Source organism: Pongo pygmaeus, chromosome 13, assembly GCF_028885625.2.
Source record: "Pongo pygmaeus isolate AG05252 chromosome 13, NHGRI_mPonPyg2-v2.0_pri, whole genome shotgun sequence".
Classification (NCBI taxonomy): Eukaryota; Metazoa; Chordata; class Mammalia; order Primates; family Hominidae; genus Pongo; species Pongo pygmaeus.
This window is the reverse complement of record NC_072386.2, coordinates 63,081,787-63,106,842: the sequence shown is the minus strand read 5'-3', so window position 1 is coordinate 63,106,842 and position 25,056 is coordinate 63,081,787. Positions and strand designations below refer to the sequence as shown.

Sequence of the window (25,056 nt, the reverse complement as noted above, 5' to 3'; positions counted from 1 at the left end):
CTAGCCGAAAGGCCACAATAGCAATATATCTTGGCAAGTTTGCCAAAAGGCAATAAATCAATGGAATAAGTTTTGATTCATGAACAATACAGGTTTGAACTATGCAGGTCCACTTATAAATGTATTTTTTCAATAAATATATTGGAAATTGTTTGAAGCTTTGTGACAATTTGAAAAACTTGCACATCATGTAACCTAGAAGTATTTTAAAAAAGAAAAATTAAGGTATGTATGACTGCATAAAATACATGTAAACACTAGTCTATTTTATAATTTACTACCATAAATTACACACAAATCTATTCTAATAGTTTAAAATTTACCAAAACTTATGCACACATCCATGTACTATACAGGTGCCATTCCCCATCAAGAGAAATGTAAACAAAGTAAAGATGCAATATTAAGTCATAGCTGTATAAAATTAACTATAGAACACACTATACTGCTGTAATAATTTCACAGCCACATCTGGTTGCTATTGCAGTGAGTTCAAGTGTTGCGGGTATCTGCTTAAAACACCATGTGGTGCAAATGATCGCCACATGAGCAGTTTGTCTCTTCAGTAAGTTACTTATCACAGCAAAATGTGATCTCTCAGCCAAGCATGGTAGCTCATGCCTGTAATCCCAGCCCTTTGGGAGGCTGAGGTGGGAGAACCACTTGAGTCCAGGAGTTCTAGACCAGCCTGGGCAACATAGAGAGACTCAGTCTCTACCAAAAATAAACAAAATTAGCCAGGCCTCACGGCTCATGACTGTAGTCCCAACTACTTGGGAGGCTGTCGTAGGAGGATTACTTGAGCCCAAGAGTTCAAGGCTGCAGTGAGCCATGATCATGTCACTGCACTCTAGTCTGTGTGACAGAGTGAGATCTTGTCTCAAAACAAACAAACAAACAAACAAAAATCTCTCTTGGCTCTTGTGTATTTTTCATTATGTTTAGTGCAATGCCATATATTTTGAACAACACCATGGGACCTATATGAAGTGCCACTAGTGATGATGGAATTACTCCCAAAAAAGCAGAGAAAAGTCATGGCCTTGCAAGAAAAAGTTGAGTTGCTTGATATGTACCACAGATTGAGGTCTGCAGTTGTGGTTGCCTGCCATTTCAAGATAAATGAATCCAGCACAAGGACAATTGTAAAACAAGAGCATTCATAAAGTTGTCACTGTAGCTATGCTGGCAGGCACAAAACCTTGCTCTTTTTACAAAGTACCCTTTTATTATTGAAAATGCAGCTTTTTTTGGGTGGGGGAGCATGGGATTGCTATAAGGGAGGCATTCCCATAAACTCTAATATAGTTTAAGAAAAAGTGAACTCATTGTATAATAACTTAAAGCATAAAGAAGGCAAGAGATCTAAAGCTGGAGAATTTAATGCCAGCAAAGGATGGTTTGATAATTTTAGAAGGAAGTTTGGCTTTAAAAAGTCAAGATAAAAGAAGAAGCACCCTCTGTTGACCAAGAGGCAGAGGATGAGTTTCCTGATTTAGAAAAACATGGAGGAGAAAGGATGTCTGCCTGAATAAGTTTTTAATGCAGATGAAAGTGCCCTATTCTGGGAAAAAAAAAAAAAAACACAAAAGACACATTTATTATTAAGGAAGAGAAGCTAGCACCAGGATTTAAGGCAGGAACGGATAGGCTAACTCTATTGTTTTGTGAAGATGCAGTTGGGTTTGTAATCAGGACTGCCCTTATCTATAAATCTGCTAAGCTCTAAGCCTTGAAGGGCAAAGATAAACACAAGCTGCCAGTCTTTTGGTTGTACAACAAATAGGTCTGGACAATGAGAATCTTTTTCTGGATTGGTTCCATTGATACTTTGAATCAATCTCTGAAGTCAAGAAGTACCTTGTCAGTAAGGGACTGGCCTTTAAAGTTCTTTTGATATTGGACAATGCCCCTGACCACCCAGAACCAATGAATTCAACACCAAACATGTTTTGAAGTGGTCATACCTCCAAACACAACGTCTCTAATTCAGGCCCTTGATTAGATGATCATAAGGATCTCTAAAGCTCATTGCACATAGTACTCTATAAAAAGGATTGTCAGTGCTATGAAAGAAAACCTTGATAGAGATTATACCATTGAAGATACCATCATTGCTACTGAAAAAACTGTGAATGCCATCAAGCCCAAAACAATAAATTCCTACTGGAGAAACTGTGTCCAGGTGTTGTGCATGACTTTACAGGATTATGACAGAGTCAATCAAGGGAATCATGAAAGAGATTATGAACATGGCAAAAAAAGGTGGGAGGTAAAGGGCTTCAGGATATGGATCCTGCAGAAATTCAAGAACTAAAGACATCATCACGCCATAGGAATTAACAGAAGAGGTACGGATGAAGATGAGTATATTTGAACCAGTGCCAGACGATGAGAAAGAAGATGTATAAGAAGCAGTGCCAGAAAACAAACTGACATTAGAGAGTCTGTCAGAAGGATTCTTGTTATTCAAGACTGCTTTTGACTTCTTTTACATCATGGACTCTACTATGATACAGGCATTGAAACTAAAACAAATTGTAAAACAAAGATTGGTACCATACAGAAACATTTTTAGAGAAATGTAAAAGCAAAAACTCAGACAGAAATTACAATACATTTCTGTTAAAATTACACCAAATGTGTCTGCCTCTCCTGCCTCCCCTTCCACCTTCTCCACCTCTTTCAGCTCTGCCACACCTGAGACAAGACTAACCCCTCCTCTTCCTCCTTTTCCTCATTCTATTCAATGTGAAGATGATGAAGATAAAAATCTTTATAGTAATCCACTTCCTCTTAATGAATTCGAAATATATTTTCTCTTCCTCATGATTTTTTAAATAACATTTTCTTTTCCCCTAGCTTATTCTACTCTTAGAATACAGTATATATTATATATAAAACAAAATATGTGTTAATCAGCTAGTTATGTTATTGGTAAGGCTTCTGGTCAACAGTAGGATATTAGTAGTTAAGTTTTGGGGGAATCAAAAGTTATAAGCAGTTGTTTTACTGTAAGCATGGTAATAGGCTTAGCACCGCTACCTCCCACATTATTCAAGGGTGAACTGTACTTTCAACATTTGTACGCTACTTTACAAATTCTAAAATGCAACATTAGATACGCATTATTTTAGATTAATTATTCCCTTCTCTAATGATCCTCCATAAACTTTATAACCAATTATTTTTTCAAACTTCTACTCAAAAATAAATTAATACCACAATCAAATCTTATCATTCCATTTTGCTGCTGTAAACATTTTTTATACTTAATTTAAAATCTTATAATATTGTACATATCTATCTTATGTGTAAATTTGATTCATCTCAACTAGTCCTTTGTGTCTATAAATCGTTGAGTTACAATAAACATCTAAGCTGTTGTTGAAGGAAGTTATCTGAACCAACTAGATCCAACTGTGGACTGCAGTCAGATGTCCAAAATCACACAAGTAGGAAACAGCAGAACCAGGACTGATTCCGTTTCTCCTGATCTCAACTCTATATCCCTGCTTTCTTATGTACCTAAGGCTTGAACCAGACCTGTCAGAGGTCCTTAATCCCACCGAAGGCTTTCAAGACTTTCAAAGCCCTCTCATCCACCACTGCCCAAAATGGTCCCTGAGCAAGGTACGTGCATATCTGAGTGCCTCACCATTTCTATATGTGCTCACAAACTGCAAAATGTACACAAATATAAAATATTATTGTCATTATCGCCTGTGTTTTTCTAGGTCCAAACTTGGAATTTAAAATCATGTTATATTCATAGTATTCCTTTCCATTTCCCAGTATCTCAACCCTAACTATTTATGGCAGACCAACTGATGACATTCCACATGTGCTAACAAACATGCGGCTTTGGCTATTCATTTAGAGTTGGAGAAGGGAAGCAGTGACTAACATTTGCGCCATACCTACAGTAAACCAGGCATTTTAACAAGCAAAAAAGATACATGGATCAAATCCACGCCATCTTGGAAACTTGAGTTTAATAAGGAAATAGAAAAATAGATATACAATAAAAGAGTGTTATAAGCAATATGGCAGGGAAAAACAGGGTGCCGTGAGATTCCATAGGAGGAACAGTTAGCCTAGACAGTGAACCAGAAGAGTTATCAAAAGTGACATGTAAACTGGGAACAGAAGGATGACGTGTGGGAATGAAAGGGGACATATTCCAGGCAGATAGAGAAATGTATGGCACACTTAAATCTCCCAGTCCCCAAATGGTACAGCTTTCGATATATCCACTATTCTGTTCTCTTGTCTCTTTAGGTGATATGGTCTTTAAGTTCTGACTTGCCTGTGAAACTGCAATAAAGGCAAATTGCTTCTCCTTTCAAAGTTTACAGTTCACCACTACCATCACACCACTATACCAACAGGCAATACCAACCTCTACACTACTCTAAACATGCTAAACCCCTTCAGACATCACACTGTTATGGCAGAAATGACAAGTGTAGCAAGAAAATCAAACTAACTCGTGATATTGTCAGGACCATCTAGTTTTACTCTGACAAAGGCTACATTCTGAGACTGATGACAATGTAAAACACAGTAGAGGTTGAGTAATCACCTAGATTCTGATTTCCTCTGGCTCTCTGAAAATAGTGTACCCGATATTTTTCACCCATGTCTCTTTTTCATATGTAAGATATCTGGAGGCAGCAAACTAATAAACCAATATTAACATATTTAAGGTTCTTATAACGTGAAGAAGGTGAGGTTCTTATAACATGGAGTTAGGCAAAGTTTTGCTTTGAAACAACATGAACTTATGTTCTGATATTATTCCTTTAAACATATGTACCTGTACTGTGTTTCAGCATCACTAATACAGCTCAGAAAGTTAGTGTTACATATGAGTGCATGATTATTTATTTAAAGTATACATTTATATTTTTGACATGTCCTGTATACTATGCTTGATTCTTGAAATAAGTAAACATTTCATATTTTTTCTATAATAAGACATTTTGAAAATGATACTTCTAGACTAACAAGTTCTATCAATACCAAACAATATAGCAGGACACCCACCAAGAATCTGATGCTTGTGTTTCTAAAAGACATCGTTCAATTAATGACATGTTCTGCATGAAGGCTGGGATCCAAGCAGCCCACTTAAAAAAGAGTCTCTAAGATTTGAAGCCCAAATTATTTCTTATAGGCTTGGTTTGCCTGCCATTTATAATTTCCAGTTATTGCTTCCTTAATTGCCTGGGCATAACCTTATATTTGGTAACATTTTCCTTTTTCTCTTTAGGGCTTTAAATGATTTGCACATATCATCTTTAATTGACACCTCAGTGTGACATCAGCAAAATAGAAAAGATGGATAGCACAATCCACAAAACATTTTCCTTACAACTACATTTCTAATACTTTGTAAAACAGATTAGCTGGATATACTTGGTTTTCAGCTTTTCTTGGCAATATTTTCCAAGAAGCTGATTCTAGTGTTCAAATTGGCTGGTGCACTAAATCAATAAACAGATTTTTAACTTCAATCTAAAAATCAGCAAATGAGGTTCACACAGGGAACACTTTTCTTTATGTGAATTTTGATAGTAAGTGGCAAAAGTTGAGAAAGTATAACCCATTTCACATTTTGGAGGTAATTGAGATAGACAGCAGATATTAACATCATATAGTTTTAGAGCTTCTAGCAAACTTAGATATCAAAAGACCAGTACTCTCCTACTTAGTATAGAATACCCTGAAGCCTGATAGCTTTCTCAGCATCATAGTGTTTCTAATGGTAGAGTTGGGGCAACAATTCAGGTGTTTCAATTGCTGATCCTATGGGTTTTTCACCACATCAAGCTCTTCTGTTTCAGACCCCAATCTAATATAATTAAGGCAGATGTTATAAATATATGATTGCCATATAAACACATCACACCACTTTTTTATGAGAGAAGTATACTGAATGATTAAGCTCTTTTATAGTATAAAAGAAGGGAGAAAAGACAGTTCAGGTTATCAAACAGGTAAGAGAGATTGTAAAGGTAACTTAAATCACTAAGCTCCCCCATTCCTTGTTCCCCACTCATCTGACGTTTGGATCCCTTCTACTATAAAATGAATATGTAGTCATTGAAGTTATACTTGAATACCTCTGGTGATGGAGAACTTAATGTTTTGCAGACATGTATTTCCATCTGACAACCCAAATCAATTTCCTTGCAAGTTCTTTCCTTGCAGCAACAAACTTGTAGGTTATGTAATGTGAAATGGAGATAACCACTTAATGTTTAGATATTTACTCCTTCTGTCATAGAAAAATATGTCAAAATCAGATATAAGGACAAATAACTTATCCTTTATGATAAAACATGCAAACCCAAAAAGCAAACTAAAATTTGTTTTTAACTTTTAAGTATAGCAATTCCATTAGACATTCTATTAGTCTTACATGATAGCCTTGAAACATATATATTTGTGGAGATATGTATGTATGCAATCAAATTAAATAAGCATTTCACAGCATCAGTAGAATTTAGAGCTAAAGCTGAAGTTCTTTTCTAATGTACGATGTCACTTACCTTTAATGGTTTTGGATCAAATAATAATTACTTCAGTGTAAGAAAAATTCAAGAGTCTAATTTACCTCCCAGTAAAGCATCATTTATCTTGATCTGTTCAACAGTAAAATAAGGCATTCTATAGAAGTTACAGACAGATGAGCACGATAAGTGTTAGCGTGAATGAAAACCATCTCAAGGCAAAAATGCAGAAACCATACATAATAGAACAGGTTGTTTATGGAACACAATCAATGACCTTGTCTTGAATTCTGTGTTTGAAAGAAAAATGTTTTTAGCAGAAGCTTCAACCAAAGACCATTATTTGTCTATTGTCACCACTAAACTTTCCATGGATGCAGAGTCGGATTTAACTTCGAGTGAATCAGATTTCACCCTTTAGTTAGTACTGATACATACAGTATCATAAGTACAAAGCCTTCAAGTACTTTCTAATATTACCTTTTATGGTAATACTTTTTTAAATTTTAACTTATTCTCCTAAATTTATTTTTTCTGTATCTAAACATAAATACACACATGTAGATCAATTGATAGAAATGTTCTTTTCATGTATGTGTGTGTGCATGGGTATATGTGATGATACATAATGCTTAAATATTATAAATTCACTGTACTATCCTATGTACTACAATGGGCTATGGTTCTGACTTTAAAAATGGGCAAAGTAATTCACCATACCTCAAAACAAGCAAACAAACAAAAAGCTATCTTCTTCAAAATGATAAAGCAATGTAATGTGCAAGGGTTTTCTTTCTCTCTTTTTTCTTTCTTTTCTTTTCTTTTTTATTATTATTTTTTTGAGACAGGGTCTTACTCTGTCTCCCAGGCTGTAGTGTAATGGCTCAATCATAGCTCACTGCAGCCTGGGCTCAAGCAAACATCATTCCTCGGCCTCCTGAGTAGCTGGGACCACAGGCACTTGCCACCACACCTGGTTAACATTTTTATTCATTGTAGAGACAGGGGTCTTGTTATGTTGCCCAGGCTAGTCTCGAACTCCTGGCCTCAAACAAGCCTCCCAACTTGGCTTCCCTCCCAAAGGGCATGGATTGCAGGCATGAACCACTGCACTTGGCCTACTCTGCAGGTATTTTAATAAGCAAAACCAATTTATAGCTATGAGTACTTTTTGCATCCCCAAACTACAGGTAGAGCAAAAACACTCATGACTAACTCCTGTAGTGTACTAAAGCCAACTCATATCAGATTATACGAGGTTATTGTCATATTTTGAGAAATTTGGGGAGCCTGTTTCTAAACACAGATATTATTAAAAATCAAATTATAGAAACTTACAATTAAATAACATTAAAAACACAGGTAAGAAATGCTCAGAACTCATAATTTCTAAGTATTTTGCTACCATTTACTGTTGCTTAGTGCTTGTGGTTATTAATATCTATTTTACCTGCATAGTGGAAACCCTATATAATGGTGTGCTTCTGCCCAGTCTTTCCAATATCTCTTTCATGGACATCAATTGATGTCTTCAAATTAACCACAGTGGGTATATTTACAGCACAAAAATCAACTACAATTTGTGTCTCCTATCCCCAGTTCCAGCTGTCTCTTGCTAAACATTTATCAACACATCACTGATAACTGAATATAAGGAAATGTAGCTTAATGGCTCACAATGCAGGCCTCCAAATTTGTGTGCTCTTGTACATTTTTCTTTAAACTTTTGGTGGCCTCAGTTTCTTCATCTGTAAAATGGTTTAGAGGTCTCTTGGCAGCACTTAACACCGTGTCTCTATTGGAACATAAAGTGACCAATGAATACTAATTGTAATCACTATCAACCACGAGAGGCAGAAATGAATTATAGAATGGACTGTGTTGGAGTTAGTTTTATGTTTAAGAGATTCAGCAAAATAGACAAATTAGATTTTTCAAAATTTAATTTTTTTACATATAATTATGTCTTAGCATCCAAATTAGAGGTAGAACTCAGTTGCATGCTGAGAAAATTATGGAAAGTAGTGTTTTCATATTTATAGAAGACTGACATTTGCTTTCCTAATATTGAATTCTTTATTTCTTTCATGGTTATTTTTTACTTTGATAAACACTTTGTATAAATATAATTTGATCAAATGTTCAGCATGATCAAGTGGAAACATTTTGTCATTGGGAAGAACTAAAATTTGATATCGATTCTGTCCCGGCTTACTGCATCTGCCAAGTCAAACTGTTTAGGTAGTCTGGCCTCCAATTTCCTTATATTTACATTGAATAAGTTTGGATTAGCAGCTGAATAATTTTTTTTAAATAAGATCTTCTGTAGAAGCTTACTACATTCAGTTTGGATAGTGCTTAAGATGATGGACCAGATACATGTACCTACTTTCTCTCTCTCTCTCAAAATCCCAGAAAAGAATATAAAAATGTAAAAGTATACATGAAAAGCAATGGAAAATATAAAAGCAACATCAGCACACTAGAAATTTAGAGAAATTCTTATAAGATAGAAAACATAGAGGGACAATAATCAGATCAGAGAATAACATAGCCAAAAACATGCAGAAGCCAACTGTACCAATAAGAACAGAAAGCTCATGGTAAATAAGTACAATGAACAGAATGTTCAACAACAAATTTTGCAGAAATTCATTGGAAACCCCATTTTAAACAAATGGATCCTTCTGAGAGTGCTTGCAGCTTAATGGTTAAAGCTCAAGCTCTGAAATTATTCATTCATTCATTCATTTATTCTGGTCTTTTTTGAGAGTTTTTTTTTTTCTTTTTAAGAGGAAGTCTAAGTTTAGTAATTGTTTCAGGCATCTTCCCTGTCTCTGGCATACATCCTGTAATGATTCTAAAAGCGAAGGTCTGTGGGCAGCGAATATTCCGTGTCCTTGCATGTCTGACACTATCTTATTTCTCATTCAGATTTGGATAACACTTTTGTTATATCCAGACTCAAAGTCATTTTTCCTCAAAACACTGAGGACATTGTTCCCTTGTCTTTGTGCATCTGGGCTGTCAATAAGAAATATGATATATCAATCTGATTCTTATCCATTTGTAGCTATCTTTTTTCCCTCTCTCTGGAAGATTATAGGATTTTCTACTTTTCTTGATTTTAGTTTTTACTATTATTTTTCTATCAGTGAGACTTTTTATCCCGTTGAGCTCTCAGCGACTAGTTTCAGTATGAGGACTCAGTTTGCTTTCTTCCATCTGTCATACTACCATATTATCTACTATTTCTTTAAATATTGTTTCTCCTCCATTTGTTTTTTTCTTTCCTTGTAGAATGTGTCTTCAGTACGTGTCAGAATTCCCTTATATAATTTCCATATCTCTTAACTTTAATTTTAGACAATTTTATTGTTAAATATAACATACAAGAAAAAGTAAGAAGAACTCATGTCCTTGCTTTTTATTTAGTTCTGTCACCCATGTGTGCATTCCTAAATGGGATAGCTTAATTTTTCCTCTTTCTTCACTTTATATAAATAGAAACAAATGGAATATATCATCTTTTTTTTTCCTTTATTTATTTAATAATATGTTGCAATATTCATCCATATTGTTGTGTGTTCACTTTCATTTATTTGTATTGCTTTATAGCCTACCATTGTTGGCTACAATTTACTGTTGACTGGCTTCTGTGTGGTTTTTAGTTTGGGATAACAAGCAACGCTGCTTGTATCATGCACAAGATTATTCACCTCTCTAGATCAGTAATTCTCAAACTCTAGCATACAGGAATCACCAGGAGGACTTAACTCATTGCTAGGCCAAACCCTCACAATTTCTGTTTAAGTAGCTCTGGAGCGAAACCCCAAAAATCTGTAATTCTAAGAAGTTTTCTAGTAATGCTGATTCTGTGTGAACTGCCTCATACAATGAGGCTTCATTTATTTAGCTTATCTTTAATGTGGCACAATAAATTCTGTAATTATATTGCACACATGTTGTTGAGTTTATTTTTCGATAGTTGACACTTTTAATGCAATTGTGGATGGTGGCAGCTTTTAAGTTTAATATTCTGTTTTCTAAGGGTATATAGAAAAATAATTGCTTTATTTTTATATTGATTTTGTATCCACCAACCTTGTTACACTGTTATTAATTTTAATTCATTTATCATAAATTTTTAAATATTTCTAATATGCCAACTATATTATCTGTGGATAATGGCATTTTGGATTTTTTTTCATCATTTACACATTTTTTCTCTTTGTTGGACTAGCTTCAATATTCAATAAAATGTTAAATAGAAATGATTATTGCAGACACTCTAGTCTTGCTGCTGTGTTGTTGTGTTTCCATTCATTTATTTGCACTGCTTTATAGTGATATCATATCATGAAACAATATACATGTTTCACCATTAAGTATGATGATTACAATAGTGTGTTTGTCTCTGTTTGTTTGTAGATACCTTTTCTTTTAGGCCGAGAAAGTGAATTTTAGTTCTGGTTTTTAACGAATTATTTTTTAAACTATGAATTGATAATTGATTTTTTTCTAAATATTTTTCATCTATTAATACAATAGTTTTTATCTGGTAATCAATTAAAGCAGTGGAAAACTTTTGTTGATCTTTTAATGTTGAACTCATCTTCATAATTAAATTTGAATACACACGTGCACAAATACACAATTTAGATATAGCTGACTATTGTATTGCTCAAAGAAATCACAGAAAATCATGAATAAAAAAAAAATTTGGCCAACAGTTACTTTTTCAAATGTTATCTTTGACAGGTTTTTGTTTCAAGGATATGCAGGTAAAATAAATATTAGTTGAGGAATGTGCTCTGTGTTTCTATTCTTTGGAAAACTATGAAACCCTGAATAAGACTGGAAATATGCTTTCCTTAATGCTTGGTTGATTTCACTAAAAAGCAACTTTAGGGTGTGTGTGTGCACATCTGTGTGTGTGCTTATGTACAAAAATGTTATGCTGATACTTTAATTATTATAAATTTCAAGCATACAAAGTTGAAAATTCTTACAGTGACTACGCTTCTACCACTTAAAATATTACTGTACTTGTTGTATTATGTATTTTTAAATGCTTTTGAATGATTTAAGTTTTCTAATTTTCTAGAGTTAGATTTGGCAAATTATAGGTTTTTGATTTTATTCAAATCTTCAAAAGTTTTGTAAAACCTTTTATATGACAACATTTTATTATCTGTTAAATATATACAAAACCTGTAATATCTATAGCAATATATGATTTTTAAATTATTCTTGTGGCTTTTATTTGTATTCTTTCTCTTTTGCTTTTCTTTTCTTTCTGTCTTTCTTTATCTTTCCCAATCTCTCCAGAATTTTCTTAGTTTTAATATTTATTTAGAAGTACCAATGTTTGGCATTGTTAATCTTTTTCTACTGTATATATATTTTACTTCATTGGTTTATTATGTTATCTTTATTATCATCTTTCTTCAGCTCTTTTTTGGACTTATTTTGCATATCTTTTTCTAATATATTAAGATAAATGCAGAGCTCACTTTAATCAACAATTCTTTTCTTTCATATGCATTTAAGTGTATGGGTTATCTTTTACATATTGCTTTACCTGTGCTAAACAATTTTGAATAGTTTTTATTATAATTCACTTAAAATTATTTTCTATTATCTATTATCATCTCTTCCTAGATACATTTTTCTATGGTTTAAGTTGGACACTTAATCCGTAAATTCATATGTAAATGGCATTTGGAGGTGGAACGTTTGGAAGTTAATTAGGATTAGATAAGGTCATAAGGATGGGGTTTCTTTTGTTTGTTTTATTTTATTTCTTTTTTTTTGAGATGGAGTCTCTCTCTGTCACCAGGCTAGAGAGCAGTGGTGCAATCTCGGCTCACTACAACCTCTGCCTCCTGGGTTCAAGTGATTCTCCTGCCTCAGTCTCCTGAGTAGCTGGGACTACAGGCACCCGCCACCACACCCAGCTAATTTTTGCATTTTTAGTAGAGACGGGGTTTCACCATGTTGGCCAGGATTGTCTCAATCTCTTGACCTCGTGATCCACCCGCCTTGGCCTCCCAAAGTGCTGGGATTACAGGCATGAGTCACTGTGTCTGGCCCTTCTTTTGTATTTTTTGAGATAATTTCTGTAAAGTTTAGAGTGTAAAGCCACGATGATAACATTGGTGGCCTTCTAAGAAGAGAAATAGAGATTGGAGCTGGCAAGTTATTCCTCTCATCAGGTGATGCCATCCTCTATATTATGACCCAGTAGGAAGACTTTCACCAGATTCTAGCAATATGCACTTGGACTTCCCAGCCTCCAGAACTATGAGCTAAAAAACTTTAAAAAAAAAATAAATTACCTGATCTGTGGTATTCTGTTATAGCAACAGAAAATGCATTAAGACAATTATTTTTCTCTTTGTTTGATTTTTTAACTTTCTATTTTAAAACACTTTTAGATTAGGGAAATTGCAAAGAGAATAGGCAGAGGAACATGTACCTTTCACTCAATTTCTCTCAAGGATTATATCTAATGTAACTCTAGTACCATATGAAAACTAGAAAACTAGAAAACTGATGTTGATACAATTCATAAAATTACTTCTATGCCTTCTTATCCCAGATGTTGATTAGTGTAACCACCCAGGCAATCAAGATACAGAAACTGTCCATCATGGAATGAAAAAGCACTTCATTACTGTTCCCAGTGTTTATTGATACCACAGTGTGTATGTGTGTAAGAGATGGGGAGCTTCTTAATTCCAGCCTGGGATTTTTTATCTTTGCCTTTTATGATCACCTTGAAGAAAGAAGGTAGGTACCACATTACTGTGAGATAAACATAAAAATCTCAGCTCTCTACTTGGCCTTTACTAGTGGAGGTGGGGATGGAGTCCATGGAATTTGGTTAAAGCAGGGCAATCACTATCTAAAAGTTTTCTGTCTTGTTAAGGTTTTTATCTTCCTGGACCTTTGGCTAGAGAAAACAGACTTTCCTTGGGGCTTTGTTTGCACCCTTTTGTGTTTGCAGGTTTCCACATGCTACAGCAGATAGTCTGGGATATATTCAACCAAAAAAATAATAGTAATAATAACCTGCATTCTTTTTATCACCTTTCAGAGTGTCCTTATGTTTGTTTTATATATCATGTCCCTAGTTTTTAGTTGGACTTAGTAGAAAGAATAAAGAAAAGTTCATCCACTCTATTTTTTCCTGGAACTGAAAGTCCACATACATTTGTTTATAAAATGTATTTATTGTGTTAGCCAGGGAAATAAGCCCGGAAAAAATAAATAAATAAAAAGCATGCTTGTTAGGAAAAAAAAAGAAATAAAGAAAGAAAACTGCCCATCCACAGACAACAGGATTATCTATGTAGAAAATCCCAAAGAATCTATAAAGAAATGAATTCCTAGAACTAGTCAGTTTAGCTAGTTCTTAAGTACAAGGTCAATACATGAAAACCAGTCTTACCTTCATGCACTATCTATGTAAAATTAGAATCTAAAAATTACTTAATAATGAAATATCACACAATTTCATATAAATACAATAACCTCCAAAAAATGTGTAGTTATAATTCTCACAAAACGTGTATGCTATCGGGATGCTGAAAATTACAAAATGCTTATGAAAGAAACAAATGAATATCTAAATATAAGGAGCTCTACCATTTTAATTGATTGAAGACTCAATTTGTTAAAGATACTAATTCTTTTCAAAATGTTTTATGGATTTAATGTAATATCTATCAAAATTTAAGCAAAATTTTTTTCAGATATAGACAAGCTGATTCTAAATTTATAAGGAAAGGCAAAAGAACTAGAATAGCTAAATGAATTCAGAAAGATAAGAATAAAGTTGAAGGAATCATACTGCCCATTTTAAGACTTACTAAAAATCTGCAGTAATCAAGTCAGTGTTGTGAAAAGAAAATAAATCATGGGGCCCCAAAATCACTAAGCTAAAGGGAAAAGTCAAGTTCAAGCTGGGAACTGCATAGGGTAAACCTCGCTTTAATTCTATTGCAAGTCATCTCTCTGCTCACTGAGATAAATGCTTATCTGATTGCCTACTTTGGAAAGGCAAATCGGAAACTCAAAAGAATGCAACTGTTTGTCCCTTGTCTACCTATGACTTGAAAGCCCCCTCACCACTTCAAGTTGTCCCACCTTTCCGGACTGAACCAATGTTCATCTTGCATGTATTGATTGATGTCTCATGTCTCCTTAAAAGGTTTAAAACCAAGCTGTGCTCAGACCACCTTGGGCACATGTCAGGACCTCCTGAGGCAGTGTCCCGGGTGTGCATCCTTAACTTTGGCAAAATAAACTTCATAAATTGACTGAGATCTCTCTCAGATATTCAGGGTTCACAGTGTGGTATTGGTGAAGGAATAAACATATAGATAAAAGAAAGAGAATGGCAATTAAAGAAATAGAGCCACACAAATGTGACTGATTAATCTGACAAAGTTAAAAAAGCCATTAAATGAATAAAGGCTAGTCTTTTCAACAACTGGTATTGGAACAATAGACATCCATAGGCAAAAGAAATGAAACTCATTCTAAACTTTACACCATGTACAGAAATTATCTCAAAAAATTTAAAAGAAATTAATTCAAAAATCTAAAAGTAAATTGCAAAAATGTAAAATGTTTGGAAGTGACATGGGAGAATACCTAGGTGACCTTGAGTTTGGTTGATGAGTTCTTAGACATAAAATCAAAACCATAATTCATAAAAGATTAAAATGATCAATTGAACTTCACCAATTTTTCTGAACTATTGCACTGTGAAAGACTCTGATAAAAAATTTAAATGGCAAGACACAGAATGAGAGAAAATATTTTTATTTTACTTATGCACAAAGAATTGAAATTTATAGAAAGAATATTCAAAACTCAACAATAAGAAAATACACAATCCAATTTAAAAATTAGTAAAAGACATGAGCAACCACTTCAGCTAAGAAGAAATAAGGATAACAAAGAAGGGGTTCAACATTAATAGCCATTAGATAAATGTAAAGTGAAACCATGATGAGATTCCTTTGTACAACCATTAGAGTGGCTTACATTAAAAAAAAAACTAAAAATATAAAGTGCTATCAAAGATGTAGAACAATTGTAGTTCTCAAAACATTGCTGATAGGAATGCAAAATGGTACAATCCTTCTGGAAAGGTTTTCTAGTTTCCTAGACTGGCAAACATATAATTACCATATAACACAGCATTTCATCTTCTGGATATCTACCCTAAGAGTTGAAAAATTATGTTTACAAAACAACCTCCATACAAATGTCCACTATTCATAATTGCCAAAAACTAGAAACAATTAAAATGTCCTCCAAGGGCAGATAAACAAATTGTGGCTTGTGTATTCATACAATAGAATACTATTCAGCAAGGAAAAGAAATGTGCTTTTGAAATACACAAGACTTTGGATGAATCTTAAAAGCATTATGCTGTGTAAAAGAAGTAAGTCTCAAGATGTTACATACTATGTGATTCCATTTATATGTCATTCTTGAAAAGCCAAATCTATAGGAACTCAGAAGCAGTCAGTGGTTGTCAGGAGTTATGAGAGATGGAACAGGGGGACTTTGGAGGGAGATTAAACTGATTAAACTGTTTTGTATTTAAATATGATGGTACACACATGTGTTAAACAAAAAACTGTGATGCCACAGGAGGAAAACATCAATTTTATTACAAGATGCTTTCCAAAAGTAAAAAAAATTTATTTGTTAATTCTCAAATATACTGGGATATTTTTAGTTATCTATTTGTATTAGCTTAATTAAATTGTGATCAGAGGACATATTTTATAATGAAATCTGTTCATTAAAATTAATGGAGATATCCTTTATGGCCACTATATTATCAATAGTTGTAAATAATCTGTGTATGTTGAAAAAATGCCTATTTATAAATGTTAAATACAGGGATCTTGGTCTTCCATTAGACCAATTTTGTTACTTAGGTTGATCAACGAATGTCTGTTGATTCTGTTGTTGTTGCCTCTCCTAACATTTCCTGAGAAAGGTAGTATAATTTTATATAATTATTTTCTTTTGTAAGTATTTTAGGCAATGCTATTAAGCAGCATACACAGGTAAAATTGTACGGCTATGTGACATATGGAACGTTTTATAATTAGAGAGTAATCCTTTTATATCTAGTTTTTTAAATTTACATTTTTTTATATTAAAATATTTGCAGTAGCATTATTTTATTAGGGTTTACATGGTATATATTCTTCTGTTTTTACTTTCAACCATTCTATTTTAAATGACTTACATAAGTAGCATATATTTAGTTTTTTTTTTTAATCTGCTAATATTGTCATTTAACTGGAGAATTTAGGCCTTTCACATTCAATGTAAGTTTTAATATATTTAGACTTACATCTGCCTCTTTTGGTATTTGTTGATATACATATTCTAGCCTGCTTTTCTCTTATTTTTTAACTTTTATGCTGATTATTTTAATTATCTCATTTTCCTTTTCTTGTGCAGAATTTATATATTTTATTCCTTTTATTTTAGTGATGATCCTTGAAATTGCAATACACATAATTAAATTATCAAATGTACATATGCTTTGACCCAGAAATGTTACTATTAAGAATTTATTTTCAGGATTAAGAGCAGAGGTACAATAAAATCTTCATCATGATACTCTTCGATATGCTAAAAAATGGAAAAAAATTAAATATTCAACATCAGGTTGTTGGTTGTAAATAAAACTATGCAATAAAGTAATCTACAGTCATTTAAAGTAGTACTTCAAGAGAAAAATTAATGGTATAACTACTTTCACAATGCAGCATTAAGCAAAAAAGAAAAGGAAAAACCCAATAAAATATCATTGTATGTGTATGCACATGCACGTATATACATGAATATGTGAATATACTTGAGTATATATGTATTTGTCACAAAAAGATCATATAAAAATATTGCTAATAGTAATTATAACATGGTGGTGAGATTATAAGTAAAAGCAAATTTATTTTATTTATCAGTATTTTATGTAATTCAAATGAAATTTTTGTATGAACAGGAACATAGAACAATATCACTAGAAAATTCAGAACACAGTGTTTACAGTAAGAATTTAAATGAAAAAATTAATTCTAGTATCTCTGCTACGATTACAGCAAACTAGAAATTATGTATACATATGAAAATATCTTCTGAAGAATGTAGAAGAATAAAAAGAGTTAATTTGATATAGTTTTCAATTGTGTAACCATTTTTTCTAAAAAAACAATTGTTTTTTCTTTAAAAAAAAAAAAACCATAAACTTCACTGAGAGAGACTGTGATGACAGGTCAAGCAATAGTAGAGGAAATTATATAGATCCAGTAAAATTTGTGTTCAAATATAGTTTCTCACTGCATATATCCAGTTGTGTCTGTCAGATACAAACTGTTATTGCTATCATTAGCCAACAAGTAAATCCCTGATAAATGAACATGTCATAGGGTGCCCCTTCAGTCATCTTTGGCACAGCCCTGCCATTAATCTAAGGAACATTTTTCTGTGATCTTGGAGACTTACTCATCTTTTGTGACCTTGAGCTACAGGCTTTGACACTGCACTGAGACCAAGGATTTGGGGGTTTCCTTGCTGACTTTGACTTCAGGCTGACACACTGTTGCAAATCATTTCACCTGCCACTATGTAAGTTCCTTTTCTGTCATAAGGACACTCGCCTATACACACAAATGTAAACACACCCAAATTATTCTCAGAAGTAAAAAAATATATATAGAGAAAGAAAATAGAAAAAATTCTTTGGGAAATAGATGTCACATGAAATAATCTTCTTCTGTTTTGTGCTTTTGCTCATTGGTATGAGAGATGGTGGTGTGGAGGTAGACTACTTCTAACATTCTGATTCGAGATCTGCTTGTTAAAATAATAATTTAAAAAAGAGCTTATTCATGGATTTCTTGTTTCTCCTCAGAATTACCAGTTCATTATTTAAAAGAAGTACATCTTAATTTTTTTGTAGAAATTGACTGAGAAAAAGTGTTGTCCATCAGTGGACATTATATCTATACATCACTTATCTGATTAAAAAAAAAAAAATTAAGCTGGGAAGATGATGTCCCTGCAGCCCTGACCTCAGCAACTCCTCTTTCCCATGTCCCCTCTCTTCCCCAACAGTGAATCACCACCTGTTTCTTTGGGAATTGTACCATGGAAGATGGCAAACTGGCCCAAGACTTTCTGGACTCACAGAACCTCAGTGTGTACAACACCTAGCTCTTCAAAGAGGTCGATGGAGAAGGGAAGCCCCACTACGAGGTGTGGCTGGCTTCTGTGCTCGGCACAGAGCCTTCCCTGGAGTCCGAGATGATTCCAAGCTGAAGAGCTAGGAATTCCGGGGAAGCCCTTTCCAGGTGACTCGGGGGAACTACATGTCCATCCTCCAGAAGGTGGTGGAGCAGCTGGAGAAAGCCAGGACGTATGCAGCCAACAGCCACCAGGAGCAGATGCCGGCCCAGTACATAGAGAGCTTCACCCAGGGCTCCACAGAGGCCCACAAGAGGGGCTCCCGCTTCTGGATCCAGGACAAAGGCCCCATCGTGGAGAGTTACATCGGGTTCATCCAGAGCTACCGTGACTCCTTTGGTTCCCGAGGAGTATGTGAAGGCTTCGTAGTTGTGGTGAACAAGGCCATGAGTGCCAAGTTTGAGTGGCTGGTGGTGAGCGCAGAGCAGCTGCTGAAGGAGTTGCCCTGGCCCCCAGGCTTTGAGAAAGACAAGTTCCTCACCCCCGACTTCACCTCCGTGGATGTTCTTACCTTCGCTGGCTCTGGCATCCCTGCCGGCATCAAGATCTCCAACTACAATGATCTGAAGCAGACGGAAGGCTTTAAGAACGTGTCACTGGGGAACGTCCTGGCTGTGGCCTAAGCCACGCAGTGGGAGAAGCTCACCGTTCTGGAGGAGAATGAAAAGGGCTTGTATATCCTCCTGATGGGGCCCTCCTTCGATGTGCAGGTGGGCCTGCACGAACTGCTGGGCTATGGCAGCAGCAAGCTCTTCGAGCAGGATGAAAAAGGAGCATTCAACTTTGACCAGGAGACCGATCAACCCAGAGACGAGAGAGCAGATTCAGAGCTGGTATCGGAGCCTGAAGACCTGGGACAGCAAGTTCAGCACCATCGTCTCCAGCTACGAAGAGTGCCGGGCTAAGAGCGTGGGCCTCTACCTCTGTCTCCACCCGCAAGTGCTGGAGACCTTTGGCTTTGAGGGGGCTGATGCGGAGAAGGTGATCTCCGTGAACTGGCCCAACATAGTTGGGGCTAGGCTGCTCGCTCTGGAGTTCTACACACCTGAGGCCTCCAACTGGCAGCAGGCCCATATACGGGCCCGGATTGTGATCCTGAGAGTCTTACCGGAGGCTGGCGAGGGACTCGGTACCATCACTCCCACCGTAGGCTCTGATGGGCTCCCGGATGCCCAGGTCCGTCTCGACCGCAGCAAGATCCAGTCTGTGGGCAAACCTGCCCTAGAGCGCTTCCTGCGGAGGTGCTGAAGTTCACAGGGGATGCGGCCGGAGGGTGGGCCCTGTACAAGAGGTATGTGGCAGTCGCTGAAGCGCCCCCCGAGGGCTTTCTCACCCTCAGGGACGGGGTGCTGCTGCGTAAGGAATCTCGGAAGCTCATCGTTCAGCCCAACATTCGCCTTGAAGGCTCAGACGTGTAGCTTCTGGAATACGAGGTCTCAGCTGCTGGCCTCATCAGATCCTTCTCCGAGCGTTTCCCGGAGAATGGACTCGAGTTGGAGGACATCCTAACACAGCTGGCAACAGCCGATGCCCGATTCTGAAAGGGCCCCAGTGAGGCCCTATCTGGCCAGGCTTGTGGAAGACGTGTGTGGCCTCTCCCCCAGCTGCATCAAACCAAGGCTGCAAGTGGCCCCCCATTCGTGTGTGTATTTAGGGGCTGGGGAGGGGGAGGGGCAGGAGCTTGGACCTTGATACTACCTCAGTTGAGGGTGGTGACACTAACCCCTTCCATTTGTCAGCACCTTCCAGCTTGCCAAGTGCTTCCCCTCTGTGAACTCATTTCATATGCACTGCCATATGTTGAGTGAGCAAGACAGGGCTCACCATCCTGTCTACCAGATGAGGAAATGGCAGTTCTGAGAAATCACCGGTCTAGATCCTGCAGATGACATGTGACAGCTAGGGTTCAAAACGTTCTCACCAAATCCAATGCTCTTCACGTATTAATTTTATAACGAGACAAATAAATATTAGAGACAACCACCAAAAAAAAAATTAAAAATAAATTAAATAAAAAAACTAAATACCTTCCGTGGTGGGAAGACTCAAAGGAGATCCCAGTGATCTCCTTGTTCTAGTGTTCACTGCTTTTTGTAATTCCCTCCCTGTGATGGTTAAATGTATGTGTCTAGGATATAGTGCCCCATTACTTAACCAAACATCAATCTAGATATTGCTATAAAGGTATTTTGTAGATGTGGTTAACTTTTATACTAAGTTGCCTTTGAGTAAAGGAGATTTCTGTGGACAACATGAGTTGGTTTTGTTCAATCAGCTGAATGTGTTGAGAACAAAAAGCTGAGATGTCTCAGAGAAGAAAAAAATTCTACCTCAAAACTGAAGCTTCAATTTCTGCCTGAGTTTCCAGCTCACCAAACTACCTATGGGTTTTAGGTTTAGAAACCCACACAATTTTTTGAGCTAATCCTTAAGGTAAATCTCGTGTCTGTTCTATTTGTTCTATTTCTCTGGAGAGCATTGGCTAATAAACTCCCCTTGAGCATGGGAGAGATATCTTAATTCTGACTGATAGAATATGGGAAAGGTGATAGCATGTCACTCCTGTGATTACATTGTATTTTATAAGATCCTGTCTTAGCAGACTAGAAACAAAGTCTTCCCTTGTGGGCTTAATGAATTTATGGTTATGTTGAAGAAGCCCACATAACAAGTAATTTCAGTGGAGTCTGCTAATCATGGGCAATTCTGGGACCTGAGAGTGGTCCCCATATGGCAACCAGTAAAGATAGGGCCCTAAATTGCATCATCCTACCTTCTACTAATAACCCAAATGAGGGAGGAAGTTCATTCTTCCTCAGTTGAGCCTTCAGATGAGCATACATGTTGGCTCTCATTTTGACTGCAACCTTGTGAGACTCTGAGAAGATGACCAAGCTAAGCTGTGCCTCGACTCCTGACCCATGGAAATGAGGAGATAATGCTATAAGCTCTAAGTTTGAGACAATTTGTTATGCAGCAATAAAAAAAAAAAAGAATCTGCCTTCCAATACATAAGGGATATTTTTATGAATAGAATCTATTAGTGTTAATCAGTTTTGATACATTTTTAACAAAGAAAACTCTTTTTATAATATATAATAACATTAACATAGGACATTAACTTAGTTTTCAAATGCCATAAAAATATGTGTGTATGTTGTGCTATAAAAGAGGGTGATAAGAGAGACACAGAGATAGGAAGATGTAGCAAGAAAGATGCAGATGGAGGATGCAGAAAGAGGAAAGGATAATTAGTAAATGTGAAATTAATCATGTCAGACTATAGAAATGACTTTATATACTACAACTCAGACCAAAATGGCATTTAATTGACACAGATTCTGTAAAATATTCTGTTGAGAAATTATTATACTTTAGCAAATGAGCCAAAATATGTTGTCCAGAAAAGTAAAATTTTCAAAAATTAACAACAAAAAACATGTAAATGTGCTGGGTGCAGTGGCTCATGCCTGTAATCCCAGCACTTAGGGAGGCCAAGAAGGGTGGATTCCTTGAGCCCAGGAGTCTGAGACCAGCCTGGGCAACATGGTGAAATTTCATCTCTACAAAAAACAAAACAAAACAAAACAAAACAAACCTCCAAAAATTATTACACTTCTGTAACCCCAGATACCAGGAAGGTTGAAGATCACCTGAGCTTGGGACATCAAGGCTGCAGTGAGCTGTGATCTTGCCACTGTTATCTAGCCTGGGTGATGGAGTAAAACTCTGTCTCAAAAAAAAAAAAAAAAAAAAAAAAAAAAAAAAGGAAGGAAAATATACACCTTAGCTTTTTAGAAAAGACTTATGTGTACTTTAAAAAATATACATTGAATTTTGTTTTTTATTTAGAACTATATATACTTATAAGTAAGCAAAACAATCCAGTGTCAAATAGCCTTTTTAAAGAATCTTATTTTATTTTATTTTTATTTAAGACATTTTTCATAGGGATAGGGTGATAGAGTTTGGATATGTGTTCTCACTCAAATCTAATGTTGAATTGTAATCTCTAGTATTGGAGGTTGGGCCTGGTGGGAAATGATCAAATCATGGGTGTGGATTTCTCATGAATAGTTTACCACCATCCTTTTGGTGCTGTTCTTGCGATAGTGGTAACTTATCATGAGGTCTGACTGTTTTAAAGTCTATGGCATCTTGCTGTCTCTCCTGTTCCCCATGTGACATGCCTGCTCCCACTCTGCTTTCCACCATGATTGGAAGCTTCCTGAAACTTCCCCAGAAGCAGATGCCGCTATGCTTCCTGTACAGCATGCAGAACTGTGAGCCAATTAACCCTCTTTTCTTTATAAATTATCCAATACCAGGTATTTCTTTCTAGCAGTGCAAGAATGGCCACTAGAACCTTCTCTGGAAAAATGGCAGATAGGAAATACGACTAACTTGAGCTCCCACTGGGATGGACAGAGCAGCATATGGGGATTCACATCGTGAACTTTTGCTCCAAGAACTACCACAGGATCATGCCAGAAAAGCCGAGAGAATCACAGACCTTTAGAAGGAAGCAGCTTGCCACTGCAGGCTCTGTGAGACCTCTGAAAAACTGTGAGTGTGCAAAGTGTGAGGGGGAATGTCCACCCCCGAGCACACATCCTCACTGGGGAACCTGAATATCCAGATCACAGGAGAAGGATTTGGCCTTGCCTGAAGCTGAGATAAATTTAGAGAACCAAGTGAAATATGGGGATAGAGGAAGCACAGGAAGAGCCCTGTGGGCACTCTCAATCCCGAGGGAAGCCATTCCTGACTTTGTCTCACAGGGGTCCTTGAAGAGGGCTTCCAGCCAGTGAAATTAAGGAAAGACCACAGGAAGAAGAAAAATTCCAGCTAAAGTTTGTAACAACTTCAACCAAACATAAAGTTTTCTAGACAGAATCCAGGGGAGGAAGTAAACAGGGAGTGCAGATACAAGCACAGAAACTGCAGCAGGCAGGGAGGCATGAAACCTGAAAGCCCTGCTTGCTTTCTCAGAGGGGAGGCTTGTATCCTGGGGCAAATTTTCAGTCCTGCTCACTGGCTGTCTGGAAATAAACTAGGTGCTGCCGGGGGCACACGTTGGCAGTGAGACTAGCCTTTTGGGCTGCATGGGAAATGGGTGAAGCCTATAATTGGCGGCTTTCCCCTCTTCGCTGGTGACCTATATGAAGCAGCAGAAGCAGCCATGAGTTCCTGGGAATATAACTCCCTTGGCCTCAGAACCACACCCCCATCCCCCACAGCATCCACAGCAAGCCCCACCAAAGGAGAGTCTGAGCTCAAACATGCCTAACTCTACCCCCAACTGATGGACTTTCTCTACTCACCCTGGTAGCTGGAAATAAAGGACATAATCTTTTGGGAGCTCTATGGCACTGTCCACTGCCTGAGAAACCAGAATACTTATCCAGGTGATCTTAGGGCAAGCTTGTATCCTCTCTACATTACCACAGCTGATGCTCTCTTGAAAGCACCACATCCTGGCTGGACACCAAGCAACACAAAACTAGCTCACTAAGTAAACATAAAACCAAGGACCTCCACAGAGTCTGCTTCACTCCCCTTCTACCTCAACTGGAGCAGGTACTGGTATCCATGGCTGAGAGACCTGAAGAAACATCACCTCACAGGACTCTGCAGGCACTCCCCAGTACCAACCAGAAGTCCTTTAGCCTGCCTGAGTGGCTAGACCCAGAAGAGAAATAACGATCACTGCAGTTCAGATTTTAGGAAACCCCATCCTTAGGGGGAGGGGGAGAGCTTTACATCAAGGGAGCACCCCATGCGACAAAAGAATCTGAACAACAGCCCTTGAGCCCTAGATCTTCCCTCTGACATACTCTACCCAAATGAGAAGGAACCAGAAAAGCAATTATGGTAATATGACAAAACAAGGTTCTATAACACATAGAAAAGATTACACTAGCTCACCAGCAATGGACTCAAACCAAGAGGAACTCCCTGAATTTTCAGAAAAAGAATTCAGAAAATCTATTAAACTACTCAAAAAGCACCAGAGAAAGGTGAATACCACTTAAAGAAATAAAAAAATATAGGATATGGACAAAAAAACATTCCAGACAAATAGATAGCATAAATTTAAAATGATTGCAACTTCTGGAAATGAAGGACACACATTAGAGAACTGCAAAATACACTGGAATGTCTCAGCAATAGAAATGAGTAAGTAGGAGAAAGAACTTCAGAGCTTGAAGACAAAGCTTTTGGATTAACTGAATCCAACAAAGA

At 36.5% G+C, this 25,056-nt stretch overlaps 1 pseudogene; it reads left to right on the top strand.

Annotated features, from left to right (window-relative positions):
* Window positions 1-2,068: 2,068 nt before the first annotated feature.
* Window positions 2,069-24,513, top strand: LOC129043479 (dipeptidyl peptidase 3-like; annotated as a pseudogene).
* The last annotated feature ends 543 nt before the right edge of the window (window positions 24,514-25,056 follow it).